The following is a 12111-nucleotide window of genomic DNA, read 5'->3' on the forward strand; positions in this document are numbered from 1 at the left end:
CCGCTGCCGGTTGGGGTGACTCTGCCACACCACTCACTATAGCGCGGGGACACGCCGGTGCGCGTAACCAGGCGTTTTATATATTTCCCTTATTATTATTATTATTATTATGGAGGGTCCTAGCAGACAAAACCTGTGATGGAAGCCCCAGTTCCAATATGGCAGCTCTTCAATTACATGGAGCCATGGTTTCTAGGGATGGTATAGGCTGAGTCTTCGTGGATGGAAACTCAGAGGTTCCTCACCTCTGCACAGGTCTTGTGTAAGTTTATGTTTTTTTGCAATTCACAAAGGAATTTTAATAGAACTATATGACTACGGAGTCTCCGCACTCGTGACTCCACACATACAAAGACAGGCAGTTATAAAGATGCTATGTGTAAAATTACTTTGTATCATGCACAAAGGAAAATCATAAACTTACACCAAAGTGTAAGTTTACCTTTGTGATCAGGCTCTGGGTTTTTGGCAGATGCCCCAGTAGTGTTTCCACCCAAATTACCCCTAAAATGCATAAAACATGTGTATAATATTCCTGAAGAAAACATTTCCCAAAAAGTCTCAACATATTTGGTATCACCTTGAATAAAAATCCTAGTGTTGGGTTCCAATGTGGTTATTTTTTATTTCAGAAACAAAATTCTTAAAGATAATGGCACCAGTACCAAAAATTGAGGGAAAGAATAAAATGTGGCCCAATGATTCAAGATTAGCTAAATCTACATTTGCCCTTGAGTAAAATGTTTTGCCAGGGTCCCTCTTCAGAATTAAGCATAAGTATTGAAAACGGAGGGTCTCATTTAGAGTGTCGTAGAGTGGAGCGCCGCCGGATACTGATAGTGCTTCTCCACAGAGAAAATTTGCAGTTCCCCCATTCTGGTAGTAGTTGAGGATAGAGCTATGTTTTCACCATTGGAGCCACCATTAGTTGTGCAAATGTTAACCTCTGACCTGATGGCCCATTGGTCACAGCGATGGTTTTCTCACCCTATTGAGAGCGGGATGACATCATTGATTTTAACAGCCTGTGTCTGCAATGTGCAGTATGGTGTTCCCAAGAGCGGCAAATGTAGAATGACCCGCTCCTGCTAAGGGAGAACATTTGTTACCACAGCACAGGGATTCCCACCCGGCAGGCGGGGATCTCAACACAATATATTTTTGTTGCTTTCCTGACCACTGTGTCACAGAGTCCTACAACCACTGACGGTACTTGTTGTTGAAATTGCACATTAGTAGGATTACAACATTTGTGAATTTACACAAATATCCTTTTTTCCCATCGTCAATGTTGTTTTACACTTTAACACAGGTCCGTGCACCTCAATTCGTATGCGCTAATTGTGGGAATGCCGAAGAAGAAAAAGCCGTGTCTTCCCTGGACCGGAAGCAAGCATCCTGGGACCGGCTTCGGGGTAACATCCCCCATCAGCCAGGCTAGCTTGAATCCAGTTTCAAAGTGAGCAATGGACCCTAGTCTAGGCATACCCTACCAACTTAGGGCGAACAAAGCAAACACATGGAGATGATGGACGGAGCGCGGAAACCTTTCAGACACTCGCCCCCAATCACAGATCTGAGATAAATCCAACATCGTTCTTTAGCTCACTCCACCACCCCGGCTCATACAAAGCTATATCATCTCCTTGTGTTTGCTTTGTTTGCCCTAAGTTAGCAGGGTAAGCCCAGAAGTGGGTCCCTTGCTCACTTTGCCACTGGATTCAAATTAGCCCGGCTCATGATAGGTGTTACACAGAAACTGGTCCCAGGATGCTTGTTTCCGGTCCAGGGAAGACCTGGCGTGATAGTTCAGGCTGGACTGTTCCCATGAATCACGGGGTCAAGACTGATTTGCATATAGCCGAGTCTGAGCTGGGGTGGCGAAGAGAGCTAAATAATGATGATGGATTCAACCCAGTTCTGTGACTGGGGCTGTCTGAAAAGTTTCAGCGCTCCGTCCATCATCTCCTTGTGTTTGCTCTGCTCTTTTCTATGTCAACTTGGTGTATTGAAGTGCACTGGAAGTGTGTGGAAGGCTTAACAAATATTTGTTACATTTGCAAACATTATGACTCTGTAAGTAATTGCAATTGTTGCTTACACAACTCCACTCACACTTCCATCAGTGCTCCTGCGTGCTATCTTTTAAGACAGCGGGCTATTCACACACTTCGCATCAGTGCTTCTTTTTAGGTCTGGTGTTAGCGGAGACATTTTGATTCTTCAGAAATAATATGTATAGTAAATTTACTTATAGGGGCTTTCAGTTCATCTCTCTTCATCCATTGGTCTGTTGTTGTATCAGTCACATTTTTGCTCCACCCACTACTATATACAGCATAGAGGGATGTATGACGTTACAACGCACACTTTTACAACGCATACCATTACAACGCATTTTTTACAACGCAACATCCATTACAACGCACACCATTACAACGCATACCATTACAACGAATACTTAAATACCTTTACAACGCATAGTACATTTACAACGCATACCATTACAACGCATTACAGTACTTTGCATATAAGGTAAGTGTTGGATAGTGTAGGGGTTAAAATTACTATTCTAACTCCAGGGGGTACAACAGTAGGGTAAGTGTTGGATAGTGTAGGGGTTAAAATGACTATTCTAACTCCAGGGGGGTGCAACAGTATGGTAAGTGTTGGATGGTAATTTATGCGTTGTAATGGTATGCGTTGTAATGACTGCGTTGTAATGGTATGCGTTGTAGTGGTGTGCGTTGTAGTGTCATGCGTTGTAATGACTGCATTGTAAATGATTTTGCGTTGTAAAAGTTTCGTTGTAATGGTATTGCGTTGTAAAAATTGCGTTGTAAACGTTGTATACCAGCATAGAGACATGAGTCAGACCATCTAACCCATTGGCTAACTTGACTCTGAGTGACAGTCTTCTGCTCTTTCATAAGAAACACATTCGCTCACAGTTGTCTCCTTTAGTATCAGCACCACTAAGCAAATATGTGCTTTTTAAAACCAAAAAGATATTTTTGCTTTTAGACAATTTTTTTATATATATATCTGTGAGGTTCTTCAGCTCATACAACAATAACGTTTTACAAAAACCATGACCAAACAGAAGGAACACTGACAAAGCCAAAAGGCTGACAGCCAACACCAGACCTATTGCCTTTGACAATGCTTGCTCTTCCCTCAGTGCTACCTCTAGAGGGAATCAACTTTGTGGATTTGGACTGTATTACCCCAAACCCCAACACCAGCAACTTGATCGAATAAAAACCATTTGTAACTGGTCAACTGGAAATTCGAAAATGCAGCCCTAAATTGTTCTCAAGACCTGCCATCTGTAGTCCTTCAGTAAACCCTCAACTTGCTTCTCAGACAAATTTCCACCTTCAATCTTCCTATCTCTGCTGTTTTCACTTTGCTCTGAATATTTGGAGTAGAGTGGGAGGAGAGAATTCCAGGGTTGACGAGGTGTCCAGGCAGGAGGAGACCAATCACATAGTCAGGCCATTAGAAGAAAGACCAGGCAGATTCCTGAGATGTTGGGTGGTGGAATGTTCTAAACAAACCATAAAGTTAGAAGCAACTGAAATTCCTATTGAAACCGAGGTATATCACAATACCGGCTTATCTTTATATAGGCATTAATTGCTGGCGCCCTGTGTAAGTGTAGGCTCTGCCATCTGAAATATATGTTGTTTACACCACTTAGAAATGGCGGAAGTGTGGCATGAAGCGCTATATAAAAATATGTGCTATGTATTATATTACATTTTGCACTGGTTTATTTACCCTATAACTGTGTGTGAATTTATTATTACAAATAGATGTAAAAAGAAGAAGAAAGGTGGTGCAAGGCAGGGAAGCATGGGTACTCGCAAACATTTGCCCATGGGACACAAAGTATGGTCTGTGGTGTGACCGAGGGCCGCACTGGTGTCAGCAGGGTGGCGGTAGGGGGTATGGGTGAGTCAGGGACTGTGTAAGGAGGTCTAAAAAATGTTAACTACATGGGAAAGCATTTATTTTCAGGTTAATCAATTCGTACCTGTTTAGTTAACATATTTTTCTGAATATTCGTGCTCAGCAACTAAACAGCAGCTCATGTTGGTGTTCACCAGCGGGGCCGCATGTAAAGGTCAAGAGGGCCGCAAGCGGCCCCCGGGCCGAACTTTGAGTATCACTGGAATAGAGGGAATGTGTGAGGGACAGAGAATATCACAAGATGAAAGAGAGGGAGAGACAGGAACTGTGGAATGGAATGAACACAAGTGAAGGACAGGGGAGAGAAGATAATTCACCGACCTAACGCCTAAACTGCTACAGGAAGAGGAAGGCAAATGGAAAGCAGAACCAGCAGGAACCTTTGTACACCAGGCAGACATTAGTATGAAGAATGAGGGAGCAAGGAGGGAAAGGGAAGGGTGATAAAAAGATGCACAACATAGGAATCACACAATGACCCCCCTCACACCACTCCCAGCCAGGTCACAGCCCCACCTTACACGCCCCTCCTCCATTCAGCAGAGGTGGCTGGCATGGCTCGCGTGTTGGGGGGGCTGGTGCTGGGGCCGCAGGGGTGTTGCTCAGTGTGGGGGGAGGGGGGGGGGGGGGGGGGGTTGAAAATTAAAAAAAAAAAATAAACTTACATCGAGGCCGGGTGCTGCGTCTTCTGTTCTCCTGCTTTTCTGTGTCTGCTTCCAGGAACAGGAAGGAGGCAGCCAGGCTCTCTCCCCTAAGCCAATCACAGTGCTGCAATGCAGCGTTGTGATTGGTCTGAGCGCCGTGACATGGTGCTCAGCCAGGGGCTGTAGGGGTGGGCCTGTTCTCCATGCAGGCTGTAATGCAGCTTGCATGGAGAACAGGGAAGTGCGCATGACCGCTTTGGGTGACCCGAGAGTGCCGACCAAACAGTCATTGTGCACCTGAGTGGGCAAACCACTCCTCCCCTGCTCCATGAGCACAGCAGGCCCGCCCAACCTCCCGCCCGCGAAGGAAACATAACATGATAATAACTGAAAGTTATTATCATGTTATGTTTCCTCTTCTCACACTGCTTGAAAGCAGTGGATGACGCTCCTCCGCCATAGCAGAGGAGCCGCCACTGCCACTCACCCGAAAAACAGGACAGGCCAAGGCACTGTCATAGCCTGATGCACCCTCTAGCTCGCTCTCTTTCTCTCTCTCTCTCTCTCTCTTTCACTCTCTCGCTCTCTCTCTGACCCCTGGTTGAACGACTTTGCCTCTCTCCCTCTCTCTCTCTCTCTCACTCCATCTCTATCTCTCTTTGTCTCGCTTTCTTTTTCTCTCTCTCTCTCTCTCTGAACCCTGATTGAGCGGCTTTGCCTCTCTCTCTTTTTCTCTCGATCTCTTTCTTTCTCTCTCTCTTTCTCTCTCTCTCTCTTTAATTCTTTCTCTCTCTTTCTTTCCTTTTCTCTCTCTCTTTCTTTCTCTCTCTCTCTGAACCCTGATTGAGCAGCTTCGCCTCTCTCTTTTTCTCTCTCTCTTTCTTTCTCTCTCTCTTTCTTTCTCACTCACTCTTTCTTTCTCTTTCTCTTTCATTCTTTCCTTCTCTCTTTCAATCGCTCTTACTTTTTCTCTCTTTCTCTCTCTCTCTCTTTCTCTCTGAACCCTGATTGAGCGGCTTTGCCTCTCTCTCTTTTACTCTCTCTCTCTCTCTTTTACTCTCTCTCTCTCTTTCTTTCTCTCTCTCTGCCTCTCTTTCTTTCTCTCGCTCTTTCTTTCTCTCTCTCTTTCTCTCTCTCTTTCATTCTTTGTTTATCTTTCAATCTCTCTCTTTCTCTCTCTCGTTCTCTCCCTCTCTCTCTCTTTTTCTTACTCTCTCTCACTCTTTCTCTCTTTTCTATTTTTTTTCTTCTTTCTCTCCCTTTCTTTTTCTTTCTCTATCTCTCTTTTTCTTTCTTTCTCTCTCTCGTTCTCTCTCTCTCACTCTTGCTATCTCTCTCTCTCTCACTCTCACTCCCTCTCTCCCAGACCCCCTCTCTATCTCTGCTCTTTCTCTTTCTCTGAGAACTGGTTGAGAAGCTTTGCCTCTCCATCTATCTCTCTCTCCCTCCCTCTTTCTTTCTTTCTTTCTTTCTTTCTCTCTCTCACTGTTGCTTTCTCCATCTCTCTGTTGCTTTCTCTCTCTCTCTCTCACTTTTGCTTTCTCTCTCTCTCACTGTTGCTTTCTCTCTCTCTCTCTCTCTCTCTCTCCCCCTCCCTGCCCCCCCTCTCGCTCCCTGCTCTTTCTCTCTCTCTGAGCCCTGGTTAAACAGCTTTGCCCCTCTGTCTCTCTCTCTAGCTATCTCTCTCTAGCTATCTCTATATCTCTTTCTTTCTCTTTTTCTCTCTCTCTCCCTTTCATTCATTCTTTCTTTCTTTCTATCTCTCCCCTCTTCCATGTCTCGAGCAGCATCCCGATTCTGAAGCCTCTTCGTCTCTCTTTCTCTCTGCTCTTCGACTCTCTCTCTCTCTCTCTCTCGCTCTCTCTCTCTCTCTCCCCTCTCCTGTCTCTCCATGTCTCCTCTCCTGTCTCTACCTCTCTCCTCTTCCTGTCTCTCTCTCTCCTCTTCTTGTCTCTCTCTCTCTCTCCTCTTCCTGTCTCTCTCTCTCTCTCTCTCCTCTTCCTGTCTCTCTCTCTCTCTCTCTTTCCTCTTCGTGTCTCTCCCTATCACAAACCAGGAGAACTTGTCTTCTCCGGTGTCCTCTCGTATACGTCGAGGGGCTGCCTTTCCCTTGTTCATCATTCGGGTTCTCAGTGTTTGTCCCCATCACACTGACTGCGCCTTCCCCATCCATCACTATGGCGACAGGGCCCGGTCAGCCTGGGCCTCTCATTCAAACCAGCCTCATAACCTTGACTCTCCCTGCCTGACCTTATCATGGCGGCAGCAGGGTGTAAAAACCCTGGGTGTGTCTCTTCTGTAAATCTGACCCCATAGCACCTGATTTCAAGGCCTTTTCTCGTGACTGCGCTTCTCCATGTCACTATATTAAACACACTCATGGCTGTTTACACTGGATAGGTGCATTACTGGAATGGGTGGATATGCGCTACATCCTCGTTGCACTAAAATCGAGAAATTGATCCATGACACCAACATCTCCAGTGCAGGGATTAGCGGGCCTTAGGTAAAATTAAATTTTACCATTTGGGTGCTCCACCTCCCTTAGCAAGAACATCATTTTTTAACTACCTGTTGTAATCTGGCACCAGCTTTTGGTCTCTTGTACTGGCACTGAATGGCTGCTGCCTACTCTGGCCTTGATGTGGCACTAGTCCTGGTGACCAAGCTCCAAAAATATAAGGCACAGTGGAATTAAGGTTAACGAGCAGCAGTGCAAGGCCAGGATCCGCCCTTCTACAAAGAGCACCCACGTCTCACGGCATTGGAGTCTGATTTTACCAGGTTATTCCAATTACCGGTCACCATTGGCGCAACATATTGCGTCCTATTCACGAAATCTCGGGGAAAAAGGGACATTCCTGTGCCGATGCTAAGAGTTTTGGAGAACATTCCTACCTTTTTGGAATTCTTTAAAAAAAAAATGCTCCAGTAATCCTGGATACCTAAAGTGGTTGTAAATTTCCTTGAGTATGTAAATGCTTAACTATTTCCGCATACAGGGGAGTATGACACAAAAGTACTCTTGAATTAGGAAAACTTTTTTATTTATTTATATATTTATTTTTGCTTTGTGTGTATATATATATATATATATATATATATATATATATATATATATATATTTTGCAAATTGATAATTCCCTTTCCCCTAAAAGTACAATCCTTTCGAGTCTGGTGCCTTATCATTCGATCCTTAAACTACTTTTACTTCTGCTCTTGACCAGTGTGCAATTACAAGTTTTTTCCTCGGCATTCTGGGCTTCAGTGTCCTATTGGCCAAGTGATATGAATACGTCGCTGCTTCCCCTATGTGTGTAATACTAACTCAGTTTGTTTCTTCTGCTTGATATTTTGGCTTACTCATTCTTAATGTCACCAATCTTACAAGTGGTTTAAAGAGTGAGGTTGGATCTGGCGTTATCCAACCATTGGCCGTCCTGAGTTGTGGCTGACGAAATCCGGAGAGCGAAAGAAACAGGGTGCGCTGATGGAATGAGGGATGTTCTTACCAAATCTTAGACATACCTAGGAAAAGAAGAACTTTATTAATTCACAATTTTTTTTTTTAGAGATTTACAACAAATGACTGAGTGGTGTAACAAATCGTAGCCGTACCTTGGATAAGGGTGACTTTATCAATTTAGACTTATAAAAACATGAATAAATTTACAACCAAGGTTTGGCTGGAGTAAAAAATCTCAGCCATACCTATGGCTATCAATTTACTCTTTTAAAAAAAAAAAAAAAACTAGGAATAGATTCAAAAGAAATAACTGGTTGGTGCAAGAAGTGTAGATGACGCTCAGAAGTACTATACGACGGCGGATAGTGCTTAATGTCTACAGAAGAAGAACAACGCTAAGTACTTCAGCGATTAATCTACACCGACTGAAATATGCAGGTTGAAGACATACTAATCCTCAGGGTGATCAGACCTCAACAACTGATAGGGCCTTCCCTCTAAGTGGGTGTTGAGACGCTGCAGAGTGGCCGTGAACGTGGCGCTCGGCCTATCGGAACCCCAGCACGTGTAGAGCCGCACCAAGCTTGAGGGATGGCGCGGACATGCTTGACGAGGAGTGATGAGGAATGTGAAGCTGCAAGACAGAGGAAGGAACATCTTATCATCAAAGTAGGAGTCTATGGTCCGTGAAGGCGGTGCGCGGCAGTGATGTCACTTTCCAAATGCCTCGCAATATTGAACGTAAACAGCCGCTATAGAAGTGAGTTTAGAAGTTCTCCATGGTTGAACTTCCAATGGAGCATTGAGCATGAAAGGGTTGTTGACTGATCTTGTCTCTATCTTCGGTTTGATGTCGTTGGCGTGGTTGTGTTCAGACTGGACTATGGAAATTCCCAGCTGTTGATGTTATCAATCTACCTGTTGCAGCGACTGCAGGTGTTTCGGATTGACGCAGCAAGCGTCGTATTCCGAGCCATGACATTTGGACATGTGTCCGACCACCGTAGCGTGCCACATAAGCTTCCTATAAACAAAGAAAATCCAACGTTAGTCCATGAATATCACACAAAAACATAAGCCAAATGGCCTTCTTTCTTCAAATTTGTCAAGAATAATCAACAGTTGGTACAACTCAGGCCATGCTTACATCAACGGCTAAATCTAACCCACAAATTTCTATTCCTCCCACTTACGACAGGGTGGCTGTTCTTTCTTAGTCCCTGCTTGGAGGATACAGAATTATTTATGGCGTAACATGTATTTATAAAGTCTGCGTTGAGCCCATGCAGCATCTTGGTGCTGAATAATCAGTGCTTTAAATGGGCAGGTACTGCCTGGAACTGAGTACCTGCACTTTATAACATTTTAAATGGAGAGCACTTGCACTTTTCAGCATTGCTCCAATACATTTAATGGGAGAGTATCAGCACTTCTCAGTAGCAAACATCCACTCTAAATAGTGAGTATGTGCACTTTTACATTTAATGCACTGTGAATAATAACTGCTTATTGTAGCCATTTTATTGATCTCGGAAGGATGAAAGGCTGAGTGGACATGCAGGGATTGGAACCCCAGGACAAGTATCTGTAATACCTTGCATATTGTTACAACGCCTTATCAGCATTCACTTATAATCGTGCGGTTGTGCTCGAATATATTCATTTTCACGTGCATGACCTATGACGTGCCTGATAAATGACTTCAACGCCTTTTAATCTTCGTATACTAATGACGCATCAAGTGATTGTAACCTTTCGACGCCCCCTCTGCCAGCTGCTGCGTGGGCACCCCCTCTCCAGCGGCCTGGCACGTTGCTGACAGCCATTTCAAGGACGGGGATTTACTCAGGTGGGCAGGTGGCACGTCTGAAAGGGGCGCCCCCTTTATCTGGCCCTGCAGGCCTGCCGCAGTTTATCCCGTCCGACAGCGAGACGAGGACGGGATTAAAAAGAGAGATAACTGAGGATCGATGGAAATCGAAAAGTAATCAGCAGGCCGCACGCATGATGACGAGGCCTCGGCGAGCGATAAGAGAAAGGCGGGAAGCACGCCAGGAAGCGTGCGTGGGCGGCGCCATCTTGTCCTGCACACCTCGAGGTGGCCCTGCGTCAGGAGCAGGATTGTGCCTTTGCATTTGATCGTATAGTTTATGTCGTATTTTTTTTTATCTGCTCGTTTATGGTTATTTTTTTTTCTGCTCGTTTATGGTTATTTTCAAATAACCAAATAAAGACAACGATTGATTGATTGAGACCACGTCACAAGCTTCCTAGGCCATGCCCCCTTTTGAAGTCCCCCCACTCCCCTCATTTCTTCATCCAAGGTGAAAAAAAACTGCTGGAGTCCAAGATGTGGTGATCTATTACCCTACATTTCCATCTTTTCACTAATCACAAGTATTCCACGAAAACCTAAGACTGTTTGCCTTTGCCTCTCCTCTCGGCTCGCGGCTACTTTTGGTTTGGTTGGCCTTCCACCAGGAATCCTGCACCACACAGATCTTAAATATTGTAACTCTGAATATTTTGTTTGAATTATATGACTTTTTGACTGTACTTGAATTATGTTTTCCACATAAATAGATGTGCCACACTGACCACATATTTCACCGCCTGATGTGTAATTTGCAAATTCTAACAAAATGATATTCCTACCTCAAATGGATCAAGAGTTACTGAAAAAACACCTCCAAACATTGCTGAGCAGAGGCAGGCCCTCGAAAATATTAACTGTTCACTTTTCACCTGCTGAATGGGCGAAACTTGCACCCAAACTGTATTATTGGCTATTCAAATGACGACACAATAGTGAAATAACAGACAAAATGTGCTGCAGCATGCTGCATAAATTTCAAATTTTTGCCTCAGAATTTGGTCCCCCATAACAAAACATATTATCTGCATTTGCTGTGGAGACTAAATGAATAAATAAATTATTGAAGGGCTAGGCAGTGCCCTTCAACATTTCTACAGTCTCTGCAACATGTTTTCATGCCGAGTATTTCCTGGTTTCTGTATAGTGATTATTTTTTATGTGTCTTGGCCAGTGCTTTTATGCTCTTGGGGAAACAACACTACCACATAAAAGAAGTAAATCAGTAATTAATAAATAAATTAGCATCATGAAAATATTTGGTAATTGTAACAGAACATTTTCTGTTGTGGGGCGCTCTGTCTCAGATGCTCTGTATAGACTTGTTATCGTTGATGTGAACATTTACTGTTGTAAAGTGCTCTGATACCTTCGGGTCCAGCTAGCGATATATAAAACTCTCAAATAAATAAATAAACTATGATCCACACTGTCAGGGCAGCAGCAACCGCACCCGACATCTCGGCAGCGGGATATTCTACGAGATTACTGGGGTCGCATCTCTCAGTCTGGGGGCAGCTGGAATCAGATTAGGTCAGTTTCATCATTTCATCAATGTCTGATCAGAGGAAACGGGCTGGCGCCACCGCAGAATCAATAAAGGTTCATCACCGCTGACTGGAGCGGAGGGCTACTGGGAGACAGGAGGGGCTGGCTGGTCCACTGGGAGTGATGGAGGGGGAGGGATGGAAGAGAAAAACCTAGAGGACAAAGGCAATAGAAGAACAGGTGGCAGAGGGTGATCTGGTTAGTGAGAGAATTAGGGCTCTAGGACACTTACTGTAGCTCAAATGACAACACTGCTCCTTTTGTAGACATGTCAGGGATGACCAAGGCTAGAGCCTGATTGAAACACTATAAGCACGCGCGAGTTTAGCTTACACCTGCAAACTGCCCTATCTGTGAGTTTAAAACAAGTGTTAGAAGTCACACAAGTTGGTGTTAGATTCATATAAAGTTTACTTCATCAATGATTTTCTTGTAGATAAGATGATGCCTAGAGGCTTGATAGTGTACAGGGAGTAAGCTTTCCAGAATTGGACTACCATGACATTTTGTGCACACCCACACTTTTCTGTGTCTATTTACATATTAGAACATTGGAATGTTGGGGACTCTATTGAAGACAATGGAATAGCTCCAGGGTTTTAATG

General features: G+C 44.2%; 1 long non-coding RNA gene across 2 annotated transcripts in view; it reads right to left on the reverse strand.

Annotated features, from left to right (window-relative positions):
• Positions 1-7999: 7999 nt before the first annotated feature.
• The window catches only part of LOC144798474 (uncharacterized), a 281744-nt gene continuing 277632 nt past the window's right edge, over positions 8000-12111 (reverse strand). For both annotated transcript variants that reach the window (XR_013603547.1, XR_013603546.1), the window contains exons 4-5: positions 8558-9109; positions 8000-8147 (exon numbers count right to left, since the gene is read on the reverse strand). This is a non-coding gene — a long non-coding RNA (uncharacterized LOC144798474). The remainder of the gene's footprint in view (positions 8148-8557; positions 9110-12111) is intronic.

Source organism: Lissotriton helveticus, chromosome 12, assembly GCF_964261635.1.
Source record: "Lissotriton helveticus chromosome 12, aLisHel1.1, whole genome shotgun sequence".
NCBI lineage: Eukaryota > Metazoa > Chordata > Amphibia > Caudata > Salamandridae > Lissotriton > Lissotriton helveticus.